Here is a 7999-nt window from a genome sequence, read left to right on the forward strand (position 1 = left end):
TGCCGGACCCCAACTTTGGATCAATTTTAAAAAAAATCCGTGCTATACCCCACCTGGATTTTTCAGTCAAGCATGCCTAAGGGTCCCAACTTTCATTTGCACCTAGTGTTGAAAAAAGTATTGCCTCAGAATTTTTTTTATAAACTTTGAAAGTTAGGGTAGGGTAGGGTGCCGGACCCCAACTTTGGATCAATTTTAAAAAAAATCCGTGCTATACCCCACCTGGATTTTTCAGTCAAGCATGCCTAAGGGTCCCAACTTTCATTTGCACCTAGTGTTGAAAAAAGTATTGCCTCAGAATTTTTTTTATAAACTTTGAAAGTTAGGGTAGGGTAGGGTGCCGGACCCCAACTTTGGATCAATTTTAAAAAAAATCCGTGCTATACCCCACCTGGATTTTTCAGTCAAGCATGCCTAAGGGTCCCAACTTTCATTTGCACCTAGTGTTGAAAAAAGTATTGCCTCAGAATTTTTTTTATAAACTTTGAAAGTTAGGGTAGGGTAGGGTGCCGGACCCCAACTTTGGATCAATTTTAAAAAAAATCCGTGCTATACCCCACCTGGATTTTTCAGTCAAGCATGCCTAAGGGTCCCAACTTTCATTTGCACCTAGTGTTGAAAAAAGTATTGCCTCAGAATTTTTTTTATAAACTTTGAAAGTTAGGGTAGGGTAGGGTGCCGGACCCCAACTTTGGATCAATTTTAAAAAAAATCCGTGCTATACCCCACCTGGATTTTTCAGTCAAGCATGCCTAAGGGTCCCAACTTTCATTTGCACCTAGTGTTGAAAAAAGTATTGCCTCAGAATTTTTTTTATAAACTTTGAAAGTTAGGGTAGGGTAGGGTGCCGGACCCCAACTTTGGATCAATTTTAAAAAAAATCCGTGCTATACCCCACCTGGATTTTTCAGTCAAGCATGCCTAAGGGTCCCAACTTTCATTTGCACCTAGTGTTGAAAAAAGTATTGCCTCAGAATTTTTTTTATAAACTTTGAAAGTTAGGGTAGGGTAGGGTGCCGGACCCCAACTTTGGATCAATTTTAAAAAAAATCCGTGCTATACCCCACCTGGATTTTTCAGTCAAGCATGCCTAAGGGTCCCAACTTTCATTTGCACCTAGTGTTGAAAAAAGTATTGCCTCAGAATTTTTTTTATAAACTTTGAAAGTTAGGGTAGGGTAGGGTGCCGGACCCCAACTTTGGATCAATTTTAAAAAAAATCCGTGCTATACCCCACCTGGATTTTTCAGTCAAGCATGCCTAAGGGTCCCCAACTTTCATTTGCACCTAGTGTTGAAAAAAGTATTGCCTCAGAATTTTTTTTATAAACTTTGAAAGTTAGGGTAGGGTAGGGTGCCGGACCCCAACTTTGGATCAATTTTAAAAAAAATCCGTGCTATACCCCACCTGGATTTTTCAGTCAAGCATGCCTAAGGGTCCCAACTTTCATTTGCACCTAGTGTTGAAAAAAGTATTGCCTCAGAATTTTTTTTATAAACTTTGAAAGTTAGGGTAGGGTAGGGTGCCGGACCCCAACTTTGGATCAATTTTAAAAAAAATCCGTGCTATACCCCACCTGGATTTTTCAGTCAAGCATGCCTAAGGGTCCCAACTTTCATTTGCACCTAGTGTTGAAAAAAGTATTGCCTCAGAATTTTTTTTATAAACTTTGAAAGTTAGGGTAGGGTAGGGTGCCGGACCCCAACTTTGGATCAATTTTAAAAAAAATCCGTGCTATACCCCACCTGGATTTTTCAGTCAAGCATGCCTAAGGGTCCCAACTTTCATTTGCACCTAGTGTTGAAAAAAGTATTGCCTCAGAATTTTTTTTATAAACTTTGAAAGTTAGGGTAGGGTAGGGTGCCGGACCCCAACTTTGGATCAATTTTAAAAAAAAATCCGTGCTATACCCCACCTGGATTTTTCAGTCAAGCATGCCTAAGGGTCCCAACTTTCATTTGCACCTAGTGTTGAAAAAAGTATTGCCTCAGAATTTTTTTTATAAACTTTGAAAGTTAGGGTAGGGTAGGGTGCCGGACCCCAACTTTGGATCAATTTTAAAAAAAAATCCGTGCTATACCCCACCTGGATTTTTCAGTCAAGCATGCCTAAGGGTCCCAACTTTCATTTGCACCTAGTGTTGAAAAAAGTATTGCCTCAGAATTTTTTTTATAAACTTTGAAAGTTAGGGTAGGGTAGGGTGCCGGACCCCAACTTTGGATCAATTTTAAAAAAAATCCGTGCTATACCCCACCTGGATTTTTCAGTCAAGCATGCCTAAGGGTCCCAACTTTCATTTGCACCTAGTGTTGAAAAAAGTATTGCCTCAGAATTTTTTTTATAAACTTTGAAAGTTAGGGTAGGGTAGGGTGCCGGACCCCAACTTTGGATCAATTTTAAAAAAAATCCGTGCTATACCCCACCTGGATTTTTCAGTCAAGCATGCCTAAGGGTCCCAACTTTCATTTGCACCTAGTGTTGAAAAAAGTATTGCCTCAGAATTTTTTTTATAAACTTTGAAAGTTAGGGTAGGGTAGGGTGCCGGACCCCAACTTTGGATCAATTTTAAAAAAAATCCGTGCTATACCCCACCTGGATTTTTCAGTCAAGCATGCCTAAGGGTCCCAACTTTCATTTGCACCTAGTGTTGAAAAAAGTATTGCCTCAGAATTTTTTTTATAAACTTTGAAAGTTAGGGTAGGGTAGGGTGCCGGACCCCAACTTTGGATCAATTTTAAAAAAAAATCCGTGCTATACCCCACCTGGATTTTTCAGTCAAGCATGCCTAAGGGTCCCAACTTTCATTTGCACCTAGTGTTGAAAAAAGTATTGCCTCAGAATTTTTTTTATAAACTTTGAAAGTTAGGGTAGGGTAGGGTGCCGGACCCCAACTTTGGATCAATTTTTAAAAAAAATCCGTGCTATACCCCACCTGGATTTTTCAGTCAAGCATGCCTAAGGGGTCCCAACTTTCATTTGCACCTAGTGTTGAAAAAAGTATTGCCTCAGAATTTTTTTTATAAACTTTGAAAGTTAGGGTAGGGTAGGGTGCCGGACCCCAACTTTGGATCAATTTTAAAAAAAATCCGTGCTATACCCCACCTGGATTTTTCAGTCAAGCATGCCTAAGGGTCCCAACTTTCATTTGCACCTAGTGTTGAAAAAAGTATTGCCTCAGAATTTTTTTTATAAACTTTGAAAGTTAGGGTAGGGTAGGGTGCCGGACCCCAACTTTGGATCAATTTTAAAAAAAATCCGTGCTATACCCCACCTGGATTTTTCAGTCAAGCATGCCTAAGGGTCCCCAACTTTCATTTGCACCTAGTGTTGAAAAAAGTATTGCCTCAGAATTTTTTTTTATAAACTTTGAAAGTTAGGGTAGGGTAGGGTGCCGGACCCCAACTTTGGATCAATTTTAAAAAAAATCCGTGCTATACCCCACCTGGATTTTTCAGTCAAGCATGCCTAAGGGTCCCAACTTTCATTTGCACCTAGTGTTGAAAAAAGTATTGCCTCAGAATTTTTTTTATAAACTTTGAAAGTTAGGGTAGGGTAGGGTGCCGGACCCCAACTTTGGATCAATTTTAAAAAAAATCCGTGCTATACCCCACCTGGATTTTTCAGTCAAGCATGCCTAAGGGTCCCAACTTTCATTTGCACCTAGTGTTGAAAAAAGTATTGCCTCAGAATTTTTTTTATAAACTTTGAAAGTTAGGGTAGGGTAGGGTGCCGGACCCCAACTTTGGATCAATTTTAAAAAAAATCCGTGCTATACCCCACCTGGATTTTTCAGTCAAGCATGCCTAAGGGTCCCAACTTTCATTTGCACCTAGTGTTGAAAAAAGTATTGCCTCAGAATTTTTTTTATAAACTTTGAAAGTTAGGGTAGGGTAGGGTGCCGGACCCCAACTTTGGATCAATTTTAAAAAAAATCCGTGCTATACCCCACCTGGATTTTTCAGTCAAGCATGCCTAAGGGTCCCAACTTTCATTTGCACCTAGTGTTGAAAAAAGTATTGCCTCAGAATTTTTTTTATAAACTTTGAAAGTTAGGGTAGGGTAGGGTGCCGGACCCCAACTTTGGATCAATTTTAAAAAAAAATCCGTGCTATACCCCACCTGGATTTTTTCAGTCAAGCATGCCTAAGGGTCCCAACTTTCATTTGCACCTAGTGTTGAAAAAAGTATTGCCTCAGAATTTTTTTTATAAACTTTGAAAGTTAGGGTAGGGTAGGGTGCCGGACCCCAACTTTGGATCAATTTTAAAAAAAATCCGTGCTATACCCCACCTGGATTTTTCAGTCAAGCATGCCTAAGGGTCCCAACTTTCATTTGCACCTAGTGTTGAAAAAAGTATTGCCTCAGAATTTTTTTTATAAACTTTGAAAGTTAGGGTAGGGTAGGGTGCCGGACCCCAACTTTGGATCAATTTTAAAAAAAATCCGTGCTATACCCCACCTGGATTTTTCAGTCAAGCATGCCTAAGGGTCCCAACTTTCATTAGCACCTAGTGTTGAAAAAAGTATTGCCTCAGAATTTTTTTTATAAACTTTGAAAGTTAGGGTAGGGTAGGGTGCCGGACCCCAACTTTGGATCAATTTTAAAAAAAATCCGTGCTATACCCCACCTGGATTTTTCAGTCAAGCATGCCTAAGGGTCCCAACTTTCATTTGCACCTAGTGTTGAAAAAAGTATTGCCTCAGAATTTTTTTTATAAACTTGAAAGTTAGGGTAGGGTAGGGTGCCGGACCCCAACTTTGGATCAATTTTAAAAAAAATCCGTGCTATAACCCCACCTGGATTTTTCAGTCAAGCATGCCTAAGGGTCCCAACTTTCATTTGCACCTAGTGTTGAAAAAAGTATTGCCTCAGAATTTTTTTATAAACTTTGAAAGTTAGGGTAGGGTAGGGTGCCGGACCCCAACTTTGGATCAATTTTAAAAAAAATCCGTGCTATACCCCACCTGGATTTTTCAGTCAAGCATGCCTAAGGGTCCCAACTTTCATTTGCACCTAGTGTTGAAAAAAGTATTGCCTCAGAATTTTTTTTATAAACTTTGAAAGTTAGGGTAGGGGTAGGGTGCCGGACCCCAACTTTGGATCAATTTTAAAAAAAATCCGTGCTATACCCCACCTGGATTTTTCAGTCAAGCATGCCTAAGGGTCCCAACTTTCATTTGCACCTAGTGTTGAAAAAAGTATTGCCTCAGAATTTTTTTTATAAACTTTGAAAGTTAGGGTAGGGTAGGGTGCCGGACCCCAACTTTGGATCAATTTTAAAAAAAATCCGTGCTATACCCCACCTGGATTTTTCAGTCAAGCATGCCTAAGGGTCCCAACTTTCATTTGCACCTAGTGTTGAAAAAAGTATTGCCTCAGAATTTTTTTTATAAACTTTGAAAGTTAGGGTAGGGTAGGGTGCCGGACCCCAACTTTGGATCAATTTTAAAAAAAATCCGTGCTATACCCCACCTGGATTTTTCAGTCAAGCATGCCTAAGGGTCCCAACTTTCATTTGCACCTAGTGTTGAAAAAAGTATTGCCTCAGAATTTTTTTTATAAACTTTGAAAGTTAGGGTAGGGTAGGGTGCCGGACCCCAACTTTGGATCAATTTTAAAAAAAATCCGTGCTATACCCCACCTGGATTTTTCAGTCAAGCATGCCTAAGGGTCCCAACTTTCATTTGCACCTAGTGTTGAAAAAAGTATTGCCTCAGAATTTTTTTTATAAACTTTGAAAGTTAGGGTAGGGTAGGGTGCCGGACCCCAACTTTGGATCAATTTTAAAAAAAATCCGTGCTATACCCCACCTGGATTTTTCAGTCAAGCATGCCTAAGGGTCCCAACTTTCATTTGCACCTAGTGTTGAAAAAAGTATTGCCTCAGAATTTTTTTTATAAACTTTGAAAGTTAGGGTAGGGTAGGGTGCCGGACCCCAACTTTGGATCAATTTTAAAAAAAATCCGTGCTATACCCCACCTGGATTTTTCAGTCAAGCATGCCTAAGGGTCCCAACTTTCATTTGCACCTAGTGTTGAAAAAAGTATTGCCTCAGAATTTTTTTTATAAACTTTGAAAGTTAGGGTAGGGTAGGGTGCCGGACCCCAACTTTGGATCAATTTTAAAAAAAATCCGTGCTATACCCCACCTGGATTTTTCAGTCAAGCATGCCTAAGGGTCCCAACTTTCATTTGCACCTAGTGTTGAAAAAAGTATTGCCTCAGAATTTTTTTTATAAACTTTGAAAGTTAGGGTAGGGTAGGGTGCCGGACCCCAACTTTGGATCAATTTTAAAAAAAATCCGTGCTATACCCCACCTGGATTTTTCAGTCAAGCATGCCTAAGGGTCCCAACTTTCATTTGCACCTAGTGGTTGAAAAAAAGTATTGCCTCAGAATTTTTTTTATAAACTTTGAAAGTTAGGGTAGGGTAGGGTGCCGGACCCCAACTTTGGATCAATTTTAAAAAAAATCCGTGCTATACCCCACCTGGATTTTTCAGTCAAGCATGCCCTAAGGGTCCCAACTTTCATTTGCACCTAGTGTTGAAAAAAGTATTGCCTCAGAATTTTTTTTATAAACTTTGAAAGTTAGGGTAGGGTAGGGTGCCGGACCCCAACTTTGGATCAATTTTAAAAAAAATCCGTGCTATACCCCACCTGGATTTTTCAGTCAAGCATGCCTAAGGGTCCCAACTTTCATTTGCACCTAGTGTTGAAAAAAGTATTGCCTCAGAATTTTTTTTATAAACTTTGAAAGTTAGGGTAGGGTAGGGTGCCGGACCCCAACTTTGGATCAATTTTAAAAAAAATCCGTGCTATACCCCACCTGGATTTTTCAGTCAAGCATGCCTAAGGGTCCCAACTTTCATTTGCACCTAGTGTTGAAAAAAGTATTGCCTCAGAATTTTTTTTATAAACTTTGAAAGTTAGGGTAGGGTAGGGTGCCGGACCCCAACTTTGGATCAATTTTAAAAAAAATCCGTGCTATACCCCACCTGGATTTTTCAGTCAAGCATGCCTAAGGGTCCCAACTTTCATTTGCACCTAGTGTTGAAAAAAGTATTGCCTCAGAATTTTTTTTTATAAACTTTGAAAGTTTAGGGTAGGGTAGGGTGCCGGACCCCAACTTTGGATCAATTTTAAAAAAAATCCGTGCTATACCCCCACCTGGATTTTTCAGTCAAGCATGCCTAAGGGTCCCAACTTTCATTTGCACCTAGTGTTGAAAAAAAGTATTGCCTCAGAATTTTTTTTATAAACTTTGAAAGTTAGGGTAGGGGTAGGGTGCCGGACCCCAACTTTGGATCAATTTTAAAAAAAATCCGTGCTATACCCCACCTGGATTTTTCAGTCAAGCATGCCTAAGGGTCCCAACTTTCATTTGCACCTAGTGTTGAAAAAAGTATTGCCTCAGAATTTTTTTTATAAACTTTGAAAGTTAGGGTAGGGTAGGGTGCCGGACCCCAACTTTGGATCAATTTTAAAAAAAAATCCGTGCTATACCCCACCTGGATTTTTCAGTCAAGCATGCCTAAGGGTCCCCAACTTTCATTTGCACCTAGTGTTGAAAAAAGTATTGCCTCAGAATTTTTTTTATAAACTTTGAAAGTTAGGGTAGGGTAGGGTGCCGGACCCCCAACTTTGGATCAATTTTAAAAAAAATCCGTGCTATACCCCACCTGGATTTTTCAGTCAAGCATGCCTAAGGGTCCCAACTTTCATTTGCACCTAGTGTTGAAAAAAGTATTGCCTCAGAATTTTTTTTTATAAACTTTGAAAGTTAGGGTAGGGTAGGGTGCCGGACCCCAACTTTGGATCAATTTTAAAAAAAATCCGTGCTATACCCCACCCTGGATTTTTCAGTCAAGCATGCCTAAGGGTCCCAACTTTCATTTGCACCTAGTGTTGAAAAAAGTATTGCCTCAGAATTTTTTTTATAAACTTTGAAGTTAGGGTAGGGTAGGGTGCCGGACCCCAACTTTGGATCAATTTTTAAAAA

The sequence above is a fragment of the Mytilus californianus genome, unplaced genomic scaffold, assembly GCF_021869535.1.
Source record: "Mytilus californianus isolate M0D057914Y unplaced genomic scaffold, xbMytCali1.0.p SCAF_2, whole genome shotgun sequence".
NCBI classification, from domain to species: Eukaryota; Metazoa; Mollusca; class Bivalvia; order Mytilida; family Mytilidae; genus Mytilus; species Mytilus californianus.